The sequence below is a fragment of the Thermobia domestica genome, chromosome 17, assembly GCF_964235325.1.
Source record: "Thermobia domestica chromosome 17, izTheDome1.hap1.1, whole genome shotgun sequence".
NCBI classification, from domain to species: domain Eukaryota; kingdom Metazoa; phylum Arthropoda; class Insecta; order Zygentoma; family Lepismatidae; genus Thermobia; species Thermobia domestica.
The window spans coordinates 109,025,963-109,047,133 of NC_137470.1; positions in this window are offsets into that span (position 1 = coordinate 109,025,963).

Below are 21,171 nucleotides of genomic sequence, written 5' to 3' on the forward strand. Positions count from 1 at the left end.
ATACGCTCATACACACACACACAAATGGGCCCCTCTTGAAAATTGTCTCGTCGGCAGCGTACATATTTATAATATATAAGATACGTGGGAAAGTGCCCCTTTCGATTTAATAGTTTTAGTTGCGGGTCCGGTTGGAATGAAATGCCGTATATGATAGAGTCAAGCGTATTTTCAATCACCTATGCTATAAAAATAAACTTTCAAAGAAAGAAAAAGTGAGAGAAAAACTTGTTGGGAATCGAACCCATGTCTTTTGCACAGTAGGCTTACGTCGTTCCCCTACACTACTCAATTCGTTAGATTTTGGATTTCCTACTTACTGCTAACATAGTACTGGTACGTAGCTGGCCCGCGTCCGTGGAATTATATACCTCTATAATCGGAAACACACTTAATTGTTTGTGTACTTCCACAAAACATACAAACACCAAATTTTGCATACTTGTTCGTCATGGGATGTGAGTAATGGGAAAATTCCGATATCACGAAAAAGGCGACATTTTCCATGTAAATGAAGTGTCGAAATTTTTCGTCGGTTTGAAATGCTGGTTTTTAGAGTAGTTCCGCACACCATAGAAACGTCATATTTTGTCAGGCAGTGAAGCTAGGAACATAGTTTATGATAGAAAAAAGAGCATTAAAATTCGTTTTCGTTTCGCGGCGCAAATCGAAAAAATGTGAAATTTGTAATGGCTGTATCTAGGAGGTAGAAATTTCGAGGTGATGTTTATTCTGATGCGTAGTTTGCGAATCCGCCCTTAAACTTGAAAAAAAAAGTCATGTTCGGTGTAAGAAAGTGCTAGGAATATTATAAGGGAGCGTCTAATTCTACACAATTTGTAGATATGGTGGAATCACGAAATTGCGTTCAAGTGTGTAGAGTACAGCGCATGTGAGGGGAAAATTCCGACATGTTGGAAAAGTCGTCATCTTCGATTCAAAATGGCGGCTCAAAAATTTGTAACCATGAAAATTGTAAGTTGTGCTCTTGGTAGGTAAGCCAGGTTTCGCTATGTTATTAAGGACGTAGTTCAGTTTAAGTGAAGAAACAAATCATTGGAGAAGTCGCCATCTTGAATTCAAAATTGCCATATTTTTGAATTGCCTTCATTTGGCCTCTTATGTGGTATATTAAGGAGAATAGAACAAGCAGAATTCAACGTAGTAAGTTAGCTCCGCGGTAAAGTGTCTGGTTTCTGAGTAGCAGGTCTGGGTTCGAATCCCCGCCGACCTTGTTTTATCTTGCGTTTTTTTTTCTTATCACGTTGCTTTGTTTTATCAAAATAATTTCTGTTGGCATTGCGTGAACAAAATATTTTCGTTATTACAGACATAGACGGAAAGGATATATTTATACGCTAACTGTTGAGATGGTCTCGAAACTAGGCAGTATGTTCGTGTAAAGTTTCGAGACGATACTGAAGTATTTAAAATCAAACATATGTAGCATTGGAAATGGAGCATCACCAGTGTCTCTATCGGAAGCAATGTTCGGGGGGGGAGTATTACCCCGGGGGCACTGCTGATAACATTCTATTTGTTATTGTATTATATACGTATTATTTTGATCTCGCCAGGGGCGCTCTGAGGAGGCGGTGTTCCCCAAAAAGAGTCTGAAAGAAACAATGGGCATCTTTTTCACGATATAGTGTCCATACAAGACAACAATACATTTTGTCTCGCGACAACAGTGTCTACTTCAAACCGGAAACGATTGCAAAGTATCTCTCTCCCCTTTTATGTCCCTCGTTAAGATACCTGCGTATACCAAATTTGGAGAGAATACCACAAATAGAAAGTATAAAATATTAATTTTAAGGAAATACACACACATACAGGGACGTACGCAGGGGGTGGTTCCTGGGGGTCCGGACCACCCCCGAAATTCCAACTTTTGTGTAAATGTAGCCTAATTTTTGGGACAAGTTTAGGAATTTCAATATAAAATACACAGATATTGAGTTGGACCCCTCCCGAAATAAATTCCTGCGTACGCCACTGCACACATACGCTCATACACACACACACAAATGGGCCCCTCTTGAAAATTGTCTCGTCGGCAGCGTACATATTTATAATATATAAGATACGTGGGAAAGTGCCCCTTTCGATTTAATAGTTTTAGTTGCGGGTCCGGTTGGAATGAAATGCCGTATATGATAGAGTCAAGCTTATTTTCAATCACCTATGCTATAAAAATAAACTTTCAAAGAAAGAAAAAGTGAGAGAAAAACTTGTTGGGAATCGAACCCATGTCTTTTGCACAGTAGGCTTACGTCGTTCCCCTACACTACTCAATTCGTTAGATTTTGGATTTCCTACTTACTGCTAACATAGTACTGGTACGTAGCTGGCCCGCGTCCGTGGAATTATATACCTCTATAATCGGAAACACACTTAATTGTTTGCGTACTTCCACAAAACATACAAACACCAAATTTTGCATACTTGTTCGTCATGGGATGTGAGTAATGGGAAAATTCCGATATCACGAAAAAGGCGACATTTTCCATGTAAATGAAGTTTCGAAATTTTTCGTCGGTTTGAAATGCTGGTTTTTAGAGTAGTTCCGCACACCATAGAAACGTCGTATTTTGTCAGGCAGTGAAGCTAGGAACATACTTTATGATAGAAAAAAGAGCATTAAAATTCGTTTTCGTTTCGCGGCGCAAATCGAAAAAATGTGAAATTTGTAATGGCTGTATCTAGGAGGTAGAAATTTCGAGGTGATGTTTATTCTGATGCGTAGTTTGCGAATCCGCCCTTAAACTTGAAAAAAATAGTCATGTTTGGTGTAAGAAAGAGCTAGGAATATTATAAGGGGGCGTCTAATTCTACACAATTTGTAGATATGGTGGAATCACGAAATTGCGTTCAAGTGTGTAGAGTACAGCGCATGTGAGGGGAAAATTCCGACATGTTGGAAAAGTCGTCATCTTCGATTCAAAATGGCGGCTCAAAAATTTGTAACCATGAAAATTGTAAGTTGTGCTCTTGGTAGGTAAGCCAGGTTTCGCTATGTTATTAAGGACGTAGTTCAGTTTAAGTGAAGAAACAAATCATTGGAGAAGTCGCCATCTTGAATTCAAAATTGCCATATTTTTGAATTGCCTTCATTTGGCCTCTTATGTGGTATATTGAAGAGAATAGAACAAGCAGAATTCAACGTAGTAAGTTAGCTTCGCGGTAAAGTGTCTGGTTTCTGAGTAACAGGTCTGGGTTCGAATCCCCGCCGACCTTGTTTTATCTTGCATTTTTTTTTTCTTATCACGTTGCTTTGTTTTATCAAAATAATTTCTGTTGGCATTGCGTGAACAAAATATTTTCGTTATTACAGACATAGACGGAAAGGATATATTTATACGCTAACTGTTGAGATGGTCTCGAAACTAGGCAGTATGTTCGTGTAAAGTTTCGAGACAATACTGAAGTATTTAAAATCAAACATATGTAGCATTGGAAATGGAGCATCACCAGTGTCTCTATCGGAAGCAATGTTCGGGGGGGGAGTATTACCCCGGGGGCACTGCTGATAACATTCTATTTGTTATTGTATTATATACGTATTATTTTGATCTCGCCAGGGGCGCTCTGAGGAGGCGGTGTTCCCCAAAAAGAGTCTGAAAGAAACAATGGGCATCTTTTTCACGATATAGTGTCCATACAAGACAACAATACATTTTGTCTCGCGACAACAGTGTCTACTTCAAACCGGAAACGATTGCAAAGTATCTCTCTCCCCTTTTATGTCCCTCGTTAAGATACCTGCGTATACCAAATTTGGAGAGAATACCACAAATAGAAAGTATAAAATATTAATTTTAAGGAAATACACACACATACAGGGACGTACGCAGGGGGTGGTTCCTGGGGGTCCGGACCACCCCCGAAATTCCAACTTTTGTGTAAATGTAGCCTAATTTTTGGGACAAGTTTAGGAATTTCAATATAAAATACACAGATATTGAGTTGGACCCCTCCCGAAATAAATTCCTGCGTACGCCACTGCACACATACGCTCATACACACACACACAAATGGGCCCCTCTTGAAAATTGTCTCGTCGGCAGCGTACATATTTATAATATATAAGATACGTGGGAAAGTGCCCCTTTCGATTTAATAGTTTTAGTTGCGGGTCCGGTTGGAATGAAATGCCGTATATGATAGAGTCAAGCGTATTTTCAATCACCTATGCTATAAAAATAAACTTTCAAAGAAAGAAAAAGTGAGAGAAAAACTTGTTGGGAATCGAACCCATGTCTTTTGCACAGTAGGCTTACGTCGTTCCCCTACACTACTCAATTCGTTAGATTTTGGATTTCCTACTTACTGCTAACATAGTACTGGTACGTAGCTGGCCCGCGTCCGTGGAATTATATACCTCTATAATCGGAAACACACTTAATTGTTTGTGTACTTCCACAAAACATACAAACACCAAATTTTGCATACTTGTTCGTCATGGGATGTGAGTAATGGGAAAATTCCGATATCACGAAAAAGGCGACATTTTCCATGTAAATGAAGTGTCGAAATTTTTCGTCGGTTTGAAATGCTGGTTTTTAGAGTAGTTCCGCACACCATAGAAACGTCATATTTTGTCAGGCAGTGAAGCTAGGAACATAGTTTATGATAGAAAAAAGAGCATTAAAATTCGTTTTCGTTTCGCGGCGCAAATCGAAAAAATGTGAAATTTGTAATGGCTGTATCTAGGAGGTAGAAATTTCGAGGTGATGTTTATTCTGATGCGTAGTTTGCGAATCCGCCCTTAAACTTGAAAAAAAATAGTCATGTTCGGTGTAAGAAAGTGCTAGGAATATTATAAGGGGGCGTCTAATTCTACACAATTTGTAGATATGGTGGAATCACGAAATTGCGTTCAAGTGTGTAGAGTACAGCGCATGTGAGGGGAAAATTCCGACATGTTGGAAAAGTCGTCATCTTCGATTCAAAATGGCGGCTCAAAAATTTGTAACCATGAAAATTGTAAGTTGTGCTCTTGGTAGGTAAGCCAGGTTTCGCTATGTTATTAAGGACGTAGTTCAGTTTAAGTGAAGAAACAAATCATTGGAGAAGTCACCATCTTGAATTCAAAATTGCCATATTTTTGAATTGCCTTCATTTGGCCTCTTATGTGGTATATTGAAGAGAATAGAACAAGCAGAATTGAACGTAGTAAGTTAGCTTCGCGGTAAAGTGTCTGGTTTCTGAGTAGCAGGTCTGGGTTCGAATCCCCGCCGACCTTGTTTTATCTTGCATTTTTTTTTCTTATCACGTTGCTTTGTTTTATCAAAATAATTTCTGTTGGCATTGCGTGAACAAAATATTTTCGTTATTACAGACATAGACGGAAAGGATATATTTATACGCTAACTGTTGAGATGGTCTCGAAACTAGGCAGTATGTTCGTGTAAAGTTTCGAGACAATACTGAAGTATTTAAAATCAAACATATGTAGCATTGGAAATGGAGCATCACCAGTGTCTCTATCGGAAGCAATGTTCGGGGGGGGGGGAGTATTACCCCGGGGGCACTGCTGATAACATTCTATTTGTTATTGTATTATATACGTTTTATTTTGATCTCGCCAGGGGCGCTCTGAGGAGGCGGTGTTCCCCTAAAAGAGTCTGAAAGAAACAATGGGCATCTTTTTCACGATATAGTGTCCATACAAGACAACAATACATTTTGTCTCGCGACAACAGTGTCTACTTCAAACCGGAAACGATTGCAAAGTATCTCTCTCCCCTTTTATGTCCCTCGTTAAGATACCTGCGTATACCAAATTTGGAGAGAATACCACAAATAGAAAGTATAAAATATTAATTTTAAGGAAATACACACACATACAGGGACGTACGCAGGGGGTGGTTCCTGGGGGTCCGGACCACCCCCGAAATTCCAACTTTTGTGTAAATGTAGCCTAATTTTTGGGACAAGTTTAGGAATTTCAATATAAAATACACAGATATTGAGTTGGACCCCTCCCGAAATAAATTCCTGCGTACGCCACTGCACACATACGCTCATACACACACACACAAATGGGCCCCTCTTGAAAATTGTCTCGTCGGCAGCGTACATATTTATAATATATAAGATACGTGGGAAAGTGCCCCTTTCGATTTAATAGTTTTAGTTGCGGGTCCGGTTGGAATGAAATGCCGTATATGATAGAGTCAAGCGTATTTTCAATCACCTATGCTATAAAAATAAACTTTCAAAGAAAGAAAAAGTGAGAGAAAAACTTGTTGGGAATCGAACCCATGTCTTTTGCACAGTAGGCTTACGTCGTTCCCCTACACTACTCAATTCGTTAGATTTTGGATTTCCTACTTACTGCTAACATAGTACTGGTACGTAGCTGGCCCGCGTCCGTGGAATTATATACCTCTATAATCGGAAACACACTTAATTGTTTGTGTACTTCCACAAAACATACAAACACCAAATTTTGCATACTTGTTCGTCATGGGATGTGAGTAATGGGAAAATTCCGATATCACGAAAAAGGCGACATTTTCCATGTAAATGAAGTGTCGAAATTTTTCGTCGGTTTGAAATGCTGGTTTTTAGAGTAGTTCCGCACACCATAGAAACGTCATATTTTGTCAGGCAGTGAAGCTAGGAACATAGTTTATGATAGAAAAAAGAGCATTAAAATTCGTTTTCGTTTCGCGGCGCAAATCGAAAAAATGTGAAATTTGTAATGGCTGTATCTAGGAGGTAGAAATTTCGAGGTGATGTTTATTCTGATGCGTAGTTTGCGAATCCGCCCTTAAACTTGAAAAAAAAAGTCATGTTCGGTGTAAGAAAGTGCTAGGAATATTATAAGGGGGCGTCTAATTCTACACAATTTGTAGATATGGTGGAATCACGAAATTGCGTTCAAGTGTGTAGAGTACAGCGCATGTGAGGGGAAAATTCCGACATGTTGGAAAAGTCGTCATCTTCGATTCAAAATGGCGGCTCAAAAATTTGTAACCATGAAAATTGTAAGTTGTGCTCTTGGTAGGTAAGCCAGGTTTCGCTATGTTATTAAGGACGTAGTTCAGTTTAAGTGAAGAAACAAATCATTGGAGAAGTCGCCATCTTGAATTCAGAATTGCCATATTTTTGAATTGCCTTCATTTGGCCTCTTATGTGGTATATTGAGGAGAATAGAACAAGCAGAATTCAACGTAGTAAGTTAGCTCCGCGGTAAAGTGTCTGGTTTCTGAGTAGCAGGTCTGGGTTCGAATCCCCGCCGACCTTGTTTTATCTTGCGTTTTTTTTTCTTATCACGTTGCTTTGTTTTATCAAAATAATTTCTGTTGGCATTGCGTGAACAAAATATTTTCGTTATTACAGACATAGACGGAAAGGATATATTTATACGCTAACTGTTGAGATGGTCTCGAAACTAGGCAGTATGTTCGTGTAAAGTTTCGAGACGATACTGAAGTATTTAAAATCAAACATATGTAGCATTGGAAATGGAGCATCACCAGTGTCTCTATCGGAAGCAATGTTCGGGGGGGGGGGGTATTACCCCGGGGGCACTGCTGATAACATTCTATTTGTTATTGTATTATATACGTATTATTTTGATCTCGCCAGGGGCGCTCTGAGGAGGCGGTGTTCCCCAAAAAGAGTCTGAAAGAAACAATGGGCATCTTTTTCACGATATAGTGTCCATACAAGACAACAATACATTTTGTCTCGCGACAACAGTGTCTACTTCAAACCGGAAACGATTGCAAAGTATCTCTCTCCCCTTTTATGTCCCTCGTTAAGATACCTGCGTATACTAAATTTGGAGAGAATACCACAAATAGAAAGTATAAAATATTAATTTTAAGGAAATACACACACATACAGGGACGTACGCAGGGGGTGGTTCCTGGGGGTCCGGACCACCCCCGAAATTCCAACTTTTGTGTAAATGTAGCCTAATTTTTGGGACAAGTTTAGGAATTTCAGTATAAAATACACAGATATTGAGTTGGACCCCTCCCGAAATAAATTCCTGCGTACGCCACTGCACACATACGCTCATACACACACACACAAATGGGCCCCTCTTGAAAATTGTCTCGTCGGCAGCTTACATATTTATAATATATAAGATACGTGGGAAAGTGCCCCTTTCGATTTAATAGTTTTAGTTGCGGGTCCGGTTGGAATGAAATGCCGTATATGATAGAGTCAAGCTTATTTTCAATCACCTATGCTATAAAAATAAACTTTCAAAGAAAGAAAAAGTGAGAGAAAAACTTGTTGGGAATCGAACCCATGTCTTTTGCACAGTAGGCTTACGTCGTTCCCCTACACTACTCAATTCGTTAGATTTTGGATTTCCTATTTACTGCTAACATAGTACTGGTACGTAGCTGGCCCGCGTCCGTGGAATTATATACCTCTATAATCGGAAACACACTTAATTGTTTGTGTACTTCCACAAAACATACAAACACCAAATTTTGCATACTTGTTCGTCATGGGATGTGAGTAATGGGAAAATTCCGATATCACGAAAAAGGCGACATTTTCCATGTAAATGAAGTGTCGAAATTTTTCGTCGGTTTGAAATGCTGGTTTTTAGAGTAGTTCCGCACACCATAGAAACGTCATATTTTGTCAGGCAGTGAAGCTAGGAACATAGTTTATGATAGAAAAAAGAGCATTATAATTCGTTTTCGTTTCGCGGCGCAAATCGAAAAAATGTGAAATTTGTAATGGCTGTATCTAGGAGGTAGAAATTTCGAGGTGATGTTTATTCTGATGCGTAGTTTGCGAATCCGCCCTTAAACTTGAAAAAAATAGTCATGTTCGGTGTAAGAAAGTGCTAGGAATATTATAAGGGGGCGTCTAATTCTACACAATTTGTAGATATGGTGGAATCACGAAATTGCGTTCAAGTGTGTAGAGTACAGCGCATGTGAGGGGAAAATTCCGACATGTTGGAAAAGTCGTCATCTTCGATTCAAAATGGCGGCTCAAAAATTTGTAACCATGAAAATTGTAAGTTGTGCTCTTGGTAGGTAAGCCAGGATTCGCTATGTTATTAAGGACGTAGTTCAGTTTAAGTGAAGAAACAAATCATTGGAGAAGTCGCCATCTTGAATTCAAAATTGCCATATTTTTGAATTGCCTTCATTTGGCCTCTTATGTGGTATATTGAGGAGAATAGAACAAGCAGAATTCAACGTAGTAAGTTAGCTCCGCGGTAAAGTGTCTGGTTTCTGAGTAGCAGGTCTGGGTTCGAATCCCCGCCGACCTTGTTTTATCTTGCGTTTTTTTTTTCTTATCACGTTGCTTTGTTTTATCAAAATAATTTCTGTTGGCATTGCGTGAACAAAATATTTTCGTTATTACAGACATAGACGGAAAGGATATATTTATACGCTAACTGTTGAGATGGTCTCGAAACTAGGCAGTATGTTCGTGTAAAGTTTCGAGACGATACTGAAGTATTTAAAATCAAACATATGTAGCATTGGAAATGGAGCATCACCAGTGTCTCTATCGGAAGCAATGTTCGGGGGGGGGGAGTATTACCCCGGGGGCACTGCTGATAACATTCTATTTGTTATTGTATTATATACGTATTATTTTGATCTCGCCAGGGGCGCTCTGAGGAGGCGGTGTTCCCCAAAAAGAGTCTGAAAGAAACAATGGGCATCTTTTTCACGATATAGTGTCCATACAAGACAACAATACATTTTGTCTCGCGACAACAGTGCCTACTTCAAACCGGAAACGATTGCAAAGTATCTCTCTCCCCTTTTATGTCCCTCGTTAAGATACCTGCGTATACCAAATTTGGAGAGAATACCACAAATAGAAAGTATAAAATATTAATTTTAAGGAAATACACAAACATACAGGGACGTACGCAGGGGGTGGTTCCTGGGGGTCCGGACCACCCCCGAAATTCCAACTTTTGTGTAAATGTAGTTTAATTTTTGGGACAAGTTTAGGAATTTCAATATAAAATACACAGATATTGAGTTGGACCCCTCCCGAAATAAATTCCTGCGTACGCCACTGCACACATACGCTCATACACACACACACAAATGGGCCCCTCTTGAAAATTGTCTCGTCGGCAGCGTACATATTTATAATATATAAGATACGTGGGAAAGTGCCCCTTTCGATTTAATAGTTTTAGTTGCGGGTCCGGTTGGAATGAAATGCCGTATATGATAGAGTCAAGCTTATTTTCAATCACCTATGCTATAAAAATAAACTTTCAAAGAAAGAAAAAGTGAGAGAAAAACTTGTTGGGAATCGAACCCATGTCTTTTGCACAGTAGGCTTACGTCGTTCCCCTACACTACTCAATTCGTTAGATTTTGGATTTCCTATTTACTGCTAACATAGTACTGGTACGTAGCTGGCCCGCGTCCGTGGAATTATATACCTCTATAATCGGAAACACACTTAATTGTTTGTGTACTTCCACAAAACATACAAACACCAAATTTTGCATACTTGTTCGTCATGGGATGTGAGTAATGGGAAAATTCCGATATCACGAAAAAGGCGACATTTTCCATGTAAATGAAGTGTCGAAATTTTTCGTCGGTTTGAAATGCTGGTTTTTAGAGTAGTTCCGCACACCATAGAAACGTCATATTTTGTCAGGCAGTGAAGCTAGGAACATAGTTTATGATAGAAAAAAGAGCATTAAAATTCGTTTTCGTTTCGCGGCGCAAATCGAAAAAATGTGAAATTTGTAATGGCTGTATCTAGGAGGTAGAAATTTCGAGGTGATGTTTATTCTGATGCGTAGTTTGCGAATCCGCCCTTAAACTTGAAAAAAAAGTCATGTTCGGTGTAAGAAAGTGCTAGGAATATTATAAGGGGGCGTCTAATTCTACACAATTTGTAGATATGGTGGAATCACGAAATTGCGTTCAAGTGTGTAGAGTACAGCGCATGTGAGGGGAAAATTCCGACATGTTGGAAAAGTCGTCATCTTCGATTCAAAATGGCGGCTCAAAAATTTGTAACCATGAAAATTGTAAGTTGTGCTCTTGGTAGGTAAGCCAGGTTTCGCTATGTTATTAAGGACGTAGTTCAGTTTAAGTGAAGAAACAAATCATTGGAGAAGTCGCCATCTTGAATTCAAAATTGCCATATTTTTGAATTGCCTTCATTTGGCCTCTTATGTGGTATATTGAGGAGAATAGAACAAACAGAATTCAACGTAGTAAGTTAGATCCCGCGGTAAAGTGTCTGGTTTCTGAGTAGCAGGTCTGGGTTCGAATCCCCGCCGACCTTATTTTATCTTGCGTTTTTTTTTTATCACGTTGCTTTGTTTTATCAAAATAATTTCTGTTGGCATTGCGTGAACAAAATATTTTCGTTATTACAGACATAGACGGAAAGGATATATTTATACGCTAACTGTTGAGATGGTCTCGAAACTAGGCAGTATGTTCGTGTAAAGTTTCGAGACGATACTGAAGTATTTAAAATCAAACATATGTAGCATTGGAAATGGAGCATCACCAGTGTCTCTATCGGAAGCAATGTTCGGAGGGGGGGAGTATTACCCCGGGGGCACTGCTGATAACATTCTATTTGTTATTGTATTATATACGTATTATTTTGATCTCGCCAGGGGCGCTCTGAGGAGGCGGTGTTCCCCAAAAAGAGTCTGAAAGAAACAATGGGCATCTTTTTCACGATATAGTGTCCATACAAGACAACAATACATTTTGTCTCGCGACAACAGTGTCTACTTCAAACCGGAAACGATTGCAAAGTATCTCTCTCCCCTTTTATGTCCCTCGTTAAGATACCTGCGTATACCAAATTTGGAGAGAATACCACAAATAGAAAGTATAAAATATTAATTTTAAGGAAATACACAAACATACAGGGACGTACGCAGGGGGTGGTTCCTGGGGGTCCGGACCACCCCCGAAATTCCAACTTTTGTGTAAATGTAGCCTAATTTTTGGGACAAGTTTAGGAATTTCAATATAAAATACACAGATATTGAGTTGGACCCCTCCCGAAATAAATTCCTGCGTACGCCACTGCACACATACGCTCATACACACACACACAAATGGGCCCCTCTTGAAAATTGTCTCGTCGGCAGCGTACATATTTATAATATATAAGATACGTGGGAAAGTGCCCCTTTCGATTTAATAGTTTTAGTTGCGGGTCCGGTTGGAATGAAATGCCGTATATGATAGAGTCAAGCTTATTTTCAATCACCTATGCTATAAAAATAAACTTTCAAAGAAAGAAAAAGTGAGAGAAAAACTTGTTGGGAATCGAACCCATGTCTTTTGCACAGTAGGCTTACGTCGTTCCCCTACACTACTCAATTCGTTAGATTTTGGATTTCCTATTTACTGCTAACATAGTACTGGTACGTAGCTGGCCCGCGTCCGTGGAATTATATACCTCTATAATCGGAAACACACTTAATTGTTTGTGTACTTCCACAAAACATACAAACACCAAATTTTGCATACTTGTTCGTCATGGGATGTGAGTAATGGGAAAATTCCGATATCACGAAAAAGGCGACATTTTCCATGTAAATGAAGTGTCGAAATTTTTCGTCGGTTTGAAATGCTGGTTTTTAGAGTAGTTCCGCACACCATAGAAACGTCATATTTTGTCAGGCAGTGAAGCTAGGAACATAGTTTATGATAGAAAAAAGAGCATTAAAATTCGTTTTCGTTTCGCGGCGCAAATCGAAAAAATGTGAAATTTGTAATGGCTGTATCTAGGAGGTAGAAATTTCGAGGTGATGTTTATTCTGATGCGTAGTTTGCGAATCCGCCCTTAAACTTGAAAAAAAAAGTCATGTTCGGTGTAAGAAAGTGCTAGGAATATTATAAGGGGCGTCTAATTCTACACAATTTGTAGATATGGTGGAATCACGAAATTGCGTTCAAGTGTGTAGAGTACAGCGCATGTGAGGGGAAAATTCCGACATGTTGGAAAAGTCGTCATCTTCGATTCAAAATGGCGGCTCAAAAATTTGTAACCATGAAAATTGTAAGTTGTGCTCTTGGTAGGTAAGCCAGGTTTCGCTATGTTATTAAGGACGTAGTTCAGTTTAAGTGAAGAAACAAATCATTGGAGAAGTCGCCATCTTGAATTCAAAATTGCCATATTTTTGAATTGCCTTCATTTGGCCTCTTATGTGGTATATTAAGGAGAATAGAACAAACAGAATTCAACGTAGTAAGTTAGCTCCGCGGTAAAGTGTCTGGTTTCTGAGTAGCAGGTCTGGGTTCGAATTCCCGCCGACCTTGTTTTATCTTGCGTTTTTTTTTTCTTATCACGTTGCTTTGTTTTATCAAAATAATTTCTGTTGGCATTGCGTGAACAAAATATTTTCGTTATTACAGACATAGACGGAAAGGATATATTTATACGCTAACTGTTGAGATGGTCTCGAAACTAGGCAGTATGTTCGTGTAAAGTTTCGAGACGATACTGAAGTATTTAAAATCAAACATATGTAGCATTGGAAATGGAGCATCACCAGTGTCTCTATCGGAAGCAATGTTCGGGGGGGGAGTATTACCCCGGGGGCACTGCTGATAACATTCTATTTGTTATTGTATTATATACGTATTATTTTGATCTCGCCAGGGGCGCTCTGAGGAGGCGGTGTTCCCCAAAAAGAGTCTGAAAGAAACAATGGGCATCTTTTTCACGATATAGTGTCCATACAAGACAACAATACATTTTGTCTCGCGACAACAGTGTCTACTTCAAACCGGAAACGATTGCAAAGTATCTCTCTCCCCTTTTATGTCCCTCGTTAAGATACCTGCGTATACCAAATTTGGAGAGAATACCACAAATAGAAAGTATAAAATATTAATTTTAAGGAAATACACACACATACAGGGACGTACGCAGGGGGTGGTTCCTGGGGGTCCGGACCACCCCCGAAATTCCAACTTTTGTGTAAATGTAGCCTAATTTTTGGGACAAGTTTAGGAATTTCAATATAAAATACACAGATATTGAGTTGGACCCCTCCCGAAATAAATTCCTGCGTACGCCACTGCACACATACGCTCATACACACACACACAAATGGGCCCCTCTTGAAAATTGTCTCGTCGGCAGCGTACATATTTATGATATATAAGATACGTGGGAAAGTGCCCCTTTCGATTTAATAGTTTTAGTTGCGGGTCCGGTTGGAATGAAATGCCGTATATGATAGAGTCAAGCTTATTTTCAATCACCTATGCTATAAAAATAAACTTTCAAAGAAAGAAAAAGTGAGAGAAAAACTTGTTGGGAATCGAACCCATGTCTTTTGCACAGTAGGCTTACGTCGTTCCCCTACACTACTCAATTCGTTAGATTTTGGATTTCCTACTTACTGCTAACATAGTACTGGTACGTAGCTGGCCCGCGTCCGTGGAATTATATACCTCTATAATCGGAAACACACTTAATTGTTTGCGTACTTCCACAAAACATACAAACACCAAATTTTGCATACTTGTTCGTCATGGGATGTGAGTAATGGGAAAATTCCGATATCACGAAAAAGGCGACATTTTCCATGTAAATGAAGTTTCGAAATTTTTCGTCGGTTTGAAATGCTGGTTTTAGAGTAGTTCCGCACACCATAGAAACGTCATATTTTGTCAGGCAGTGAAGCAAGGAACATAGTTTATGATAGAAAAAAGAGCATTAAAATTCGTTTTCGTTTCGCGGCGCAAATCGAAAAAATGTGAAATTTGTAATGGCTGTATCTAGGAGGTAGAAATTTCGAGGTGATGTTTATTCTGATGCGTAGTTTGCGAATCCGCCCTTAAACTTGAAAAAAAATAGTCATGTTCGGTGTAAGAAAGTGCTAGGAATATTATAAGGGGGCGTCTAATTCTACACAATTTGTAGATATGGTGGAATCACGAAATTGCGTTCAAGTGTGTAGAGTACAGCGCATGTGAGGGGAAAATTCCGACATGTTGGAAAAGTCGTCATCTTCGATTCAAAATGGCGGCTCAAAAATTTGTAACCATGAAAATTGTAAGTTGTGCTCTTGGTAGGTAAGCCAGGTTTCGCTATGTTATTAAGGACGTAGTTCAGTTTAAGTGAAGAAACAAATCATTGGAGAAGTCGCCATCTTGAATTCAAAATTGCCATATTTTTGAATTGCCTTCATTTGGCCTCTTATGTGGTATATTGAAGAGAATAGAACAAGCAGAATTGAACGTAGTAAGTTAGCTTCGCGGTAAAGTGTCTGGTTTCTGAGTAGCAGGTCTGGGTTCGAATTCCCGCCGACCTTGTTTTATCTTGCATTTTTTTTTCTTATCACGTTGCTTTGTTTTATCAAAATAATTTCTGTTGGCATTGCGTGAACAAAATATTTTCGTTATTACAGACATAGACGGAAAGGATATATTTATACGCTAACTGTTGAGATGGTCTCGAAACTAGGCAGTATGTTCGTGTAAAGTTTCGAGACAATACTGAAGTATTTAAAATCAAACATATGTAGCATTGGAAATGGAGCATCACCAGTGTCTCTATCGGAAGCAATGTTCGGGGGGGGGGAGTATTACCCCGGGGGCACTGCTGATAACATTCTATTTGTTATTGTATTATATACGTATTATTTTGATCTCGCCAGGGGCGCTCTGAGGAGGCGGTGTTCCCCAAAAAGAGTCTGAAAGAAACAATGGGCATCTTTTTCACGATATAGTGTCCATACAAGACAACAATACATTTTGTCTCGCGACAACAGTGTCTACTTCAAACCGGAAACGATTGCAAAGTATCTCTCTCCCCTTTTATGTCCCTCGTTAAGATACCTGCGTATACCAAATTTGGAGAGAATACCACAAATAGAAAGTATAAAATATTAATTTTAAGGAAATACACACACATACAGGGACGTACGCAGGGGGTGGTTCCTGGGGGTCCGGACCACCCCCGAAATTCCAACTTTTGTGTAAATGTAGCCTAATTTTTGGGACAAGTTTAGGAATTTCAATATAAAATACACAGATATTGAGTTGGACCCCTCCCGAAATAAATTCCTGCGTACGCCACTGCACACATACGCTCATACACACACACACAAATGGGCCCCTCTTGAAAATTGTCTCGTCGGCAGCGTACATATTTATAATATATAAGATACGTGGGAAAGTGCCCCTTTCGATTTAATAGTTTTAGTTGCGGGTCCGGTTGGAATGAAATGCCGTATATGATAGAGTCAAGCGTATTTTCAATCACCTATGCTATAAAAATAAACTTTCAAAGAAAGAAAAAGTGAGAGAAAAACTTGTTGGGAATCGAACCCATGTCTTTTGCACAGTAGGCTTACGTCGTTCCCCTACACTACTCAATTCGTTAGATTTTGGATTTCCTACTTACTGCTAACATAGTACTGGTACGTAGCTGGCCCGCGTCCGTGGAATTATATACCTCTATAATCGGAAACACACTTAATTGTTTGTGTACTTCCACAAAACATACAAACACCAAATTTTGCATACTTGTTCGTCATGGGATGTGAGTAATGGGAAAATTCCGATATCACGAAAAAGGCGACATTTTCCATGTAAATGAAGTGTCGAAATTTTTCGTCGGTTTGAAATGCTGGTTTTTAGAGTAGTTCCGCACACCATAGAAACGTCATATTTTGTCAGGCAGTGAAGCTAGGAACATAGTTTATGATAGAAAAAAGAGCATTAAAATTCGTTTTCGTTTCGCGGCGCAAATCGAAAAAATGTGAAATTTGTAATGGCTGTATCTAGGAGGTAGAAATTTCGAGGTGATGTTTATTCTGATGCGTAGTTTGCGAATCCGCCCTTAAACTTGAAAAAAAAAGTCATGTTGGGTGTAAGAAAGTGCTAGGAATATTATAAGGGGGCGTCTAATTCTACACAATTTGTAGATATGGTGGAATCACGAAATTGCGTTCAAGTGTGTAGAGTACAGCGCATGTGAGGGGAAAATTCCGACATGTTGGAAAAGTCGTCATCTTCGATTCAAAATGGCGGCTCAAAAATTTGTAACCATGAAAATTGTAAGTTGTGCTCTTGGTAGGTAAGCCAGGTTTCCCTATGTTATTAAGGACGTAGTTCAGTTTAAGTGAAGAAACAAATCATTGGAGAAGTCGCCATCTTGAATTCAAAATTGCCATATTTTTGAATTGCCTTCATTTGGCCTCTTATGTGGTATATTGAGGAGAATAGAACAAGCAGAATTCAACGTAGTAAGTTAGCTCCGCGGTAAAGTGTCTGGTTTCTGAGTAGCAGGTCTGGGTTCGAATCCCCGCCGACCTTGTTTTATCTTGCGTTTTTTTTTCTTATCACGTTGCTTTGTTTTATCAAAATAATTTCTGTTGGCATTGCGTGAACAAAATATTTTCGTTATTACAGACATAGACGGAAAGGATATATTTATACGCTAACTGTTGAGATGGTCTCGAAACTAGGCAGTATGTTCGTGTAAAGTTTCGAGACGATACTGAAGTATTTAAAATCAAACATATGTAGCATTGGAAATGGAGCATCACCAGTGTCTCTATCGGAAGCAATGTTCGGGGGGGGGAGTATTACCCCGGGGGCACTGCTGATAACATTCTATTTGTTATTGTATTATATACGTATTATTTTGATCTCGCCAGGGGCGCTCTGAGGAGGCGGTGTTCCCCAAAAAGAGTCTGAAAGAAACAATGGGCATCTTTTTCACGATATAGTGTCCATACAAGACAGCAATACATTTTGTCTCGCGACAACAGTGTCTACTTCAAACCGGAAACGATTGCAAAGTATCTCTCTCCCCTTTTATGTCCCTCGTTAAGATACCTGCGTATACCAAATTTGGAGAGAATACCACAAATAGAAAGTATAAAATATTAATTTTAAGGAAATACACACACATACAGGGACGTACGCAGGGGGTGGTTCCTGGGGGTCCGGACCACCCCCGAAATTCCAACTTTTGTGTAAATGTAGCCTAATTTTTGGGACAAGTTTAGGAATTTCAATATAAAATACACAGATATTGAGTTGGACCCCTCCCGAAATAAATTCCTGCGTACGCCACTGCACACATACGCTCATACACACACACACAAATGGGCCCCTCTTGAAAATTGTCTCGTCGGCAGCGTACATATTTATAATATATAAGATACGTGGGAAAGTGCCCCTTTCGATTTAATAGTTTTAGTTGCGGGTCCGGTTGGAATGAAATGCCGTATATGATAGAGTCAAGCTTATTTTCAATCACCTATGCTATAAAAATAAACTTTCAAAGAAAGAAAAAGTGAGAGAAAAACTTGTTGGGAATCGAACCCATGTCTTTTGCACAGTAGGCTTACGTCGTTCCCCTACACTACTCAATTCGTTAGATTTTGGATTTCCTATTTACTGCTAACATAGTACTGGTACGTAGCTGGCCCGCGTCCGTGGAATTATATACCTCTTTAATCGGAAACACACTTAATTGTTTGTGTACTTCCACAAAACATACAAACACCAAATTTTGCATACTTGTTCGTCATGGGATGTGAGTAATGAGAAAATTCCGATATCACGAAAAAGGCGACATTTTCCATGTAAATGAAGTGTCGAAATTTTTCGTCGGTTGGAAATGCTGGTTTTTAGAGTAGTTCCGCACACCATAGAAACGTCATATTTTGTCAGGCAGTGAAGCTAGGAACATAGTTTATGATAGAAAAAAGAGCATTAAAATTCGTTTTCGTTTCGCGGCGCAAATCGAAAAAATGTGAAATTTGTAATGGCTGTATCTAGGAGGTAGAAATTTCGAGGTGATGTTTATTCTGATGCGTAGTTTGCGAATCCGCCCTTAAACTTGAAAAAAATAGTCATGTTCGGTGAAAGAAAGTGCTAGGAATATTATAAGGTGGCGTCTAATTCTACACAATTTGTAGATATGGTGGAATCACGAAATTGCGTTCAAGTGTGTAGAGTACAGCGCATGTGAGGGGAAAATTCCGACATGTTGGAAAAGTCGTCATCTTCGATTCAAAATGGCGGCTCAAAAATTTGTAACCATGAAAATTGTAAGTTGTGCTCTTGGTAGGTAAGCCAGGTTTCGCTATGTTATTAAGGACGTAGTTCAGTTTAAGTGAAGAAACAAATCATTGGAGAAGTCGCCATCTTGAATTCAAAATTGCCATATTTTTGAATTGCCTTCATTTGGCCTCTTATGTGGTATATTGAGGAGAATAGAACAAGCAGAATTCAACGTAGTAAGTTAGCTCCGCGGTAAAGTGTCTGGTTTCTGAGTAGCAGGTCTGGGTTCGAATCCCCGCCGACCTTGTTTTATCTTGCGTTTTTTTTCTTATCACGTTGCTTTGTTTTATCAAAATAATTTCTGTTGGCATTGCGTGAACAAAATATTTTCGTTATTACAGACATAGACGGAAAGGATATATTTATACGCTAACTGTTGAGATGGTCTCGAAACTAGGCAGTATGTTCGTGTAAAGTTTCGAGACGATACTGAAGTATTTAAAATCAAACATATGTAGCATTGGAAATGGAGCATCACCAGTGTCTCTATCGGAAGCAATGTTCGGGGGGGGGGGGAGTATTACCCCGGGGGCACTGCTGATAACATTCTATTTGTTATTGTATTATATACGTATTATTTTGATCTCGCCAGGGGCGCTCTGAGGAGGCGGTGTTCCCCAAAAAGAGTCTGAAAGAAACAATGGGCATCTTTTTCACGATATAGTGTCCATACAAGACAACAATACATTTTGTCTCGCGACAACAGTGTCTACTTCAAACCGGAAACGATTGCAAAGTATCTCTCTCCCCTTTTATGTCCCTCGTTAAGATACCTGCGTATACCAAATTTGGAGAGAATACCACAAATAGAAAGTATAAAATATTAATTTTAAGGAAATACACACACATACAGGGACGTACGCAGGGGGTGGTTCCTGGGGGTCCGGACCACCCCCGAAATTCCAACTTTTGTGTAAATGTAGCCTAATTTTTGGGACAAGTTTAGGAATTTCAATATAAAATACACAGATATTGAGTTGGACCCCTCCCGAAATAAATTCCTGCGTACGCCACTGCACACATACGCTCATACACACACACACAAATGGGCCCCTCTTGAAAATTGTCTCGTCGGCAGCGTACATATTTATAATATATAAGATACGTGGGAAAGTGCCCCTTTCGATTTAATAGTTTTAGTTGCGGGTCCGGTTGGAATGAAATGCCGTATATGATAGAGTCAAGCGTATTTTCAATCACCTATGCTATAAAAATAAACTTTCAAAGAAAGAAAAAGTGAGAGAAAAACTTGTTGGGAATCGAACCCATGTCTTTTGCACAGTAGGCTTACGTCGTTCCCCTACACTACTCAATTCGTTAGATTTTGGATTTCCTATTTACTGCTAACATAGTACTGGTACGTAGCTGGCCCGCGTCCGTGGAATTATATACCTCTATAATCGGAAACACACTTAATTGTTTGTGTACTTCCACAAAACATACAAACACCAAATTTTGCATACTTGTTCGTCATGGGATGTGAGTAATGGGAAAATTCCGATATCACGAAAAAGGCGACATTTTCCATGTAAATGAAGTGTCGAAATTTTTCGTCGGTTTGAAATGCTGGTTTTTAGAGTAGTTCCGCACACCATAGAAACGTCATATTTTGTCAGGCAGTGAAGCTAGGAACATAGTTTATGATAGAAAAAAGAGCATTAAAATTCGTTTTCGTTTCGCGGCGCAAATCGAAAAAATGTGAAATTTGTAATGGCTGTATCTAGGAGGTAGAAATTTCGAGGTGATGTTTATTCTGATGCGTAGTTTGCGAATCCGCCCTTAAACTTGAAAAAAATAGTCATGTTCGGTGTAAGAAAGTGCTAGGAATATTATAAGGGGGCGTCTAATTCTACACAATTTGTAGATATGGTGGAATCACGAAATTGCGTTCAAGTGTGTAGAGTACAGCGCATGTGAGGGGAAAATTCCGACATGTTGGAAAAGTCGTCATCTTCGATTCAAAATGGCGGCTCAAAAATTTGTAACCATGAAAATTGTAAGTTGTGCTCTTGGTAGGTAAGCCAGGTTTCGCTATGTTATTAAGGACGTAGTTCAGTTTAAGTGAAGAAACAAATCATTGGAGAAGTCGCCATCTTGAATTCAAAATTGCCATATT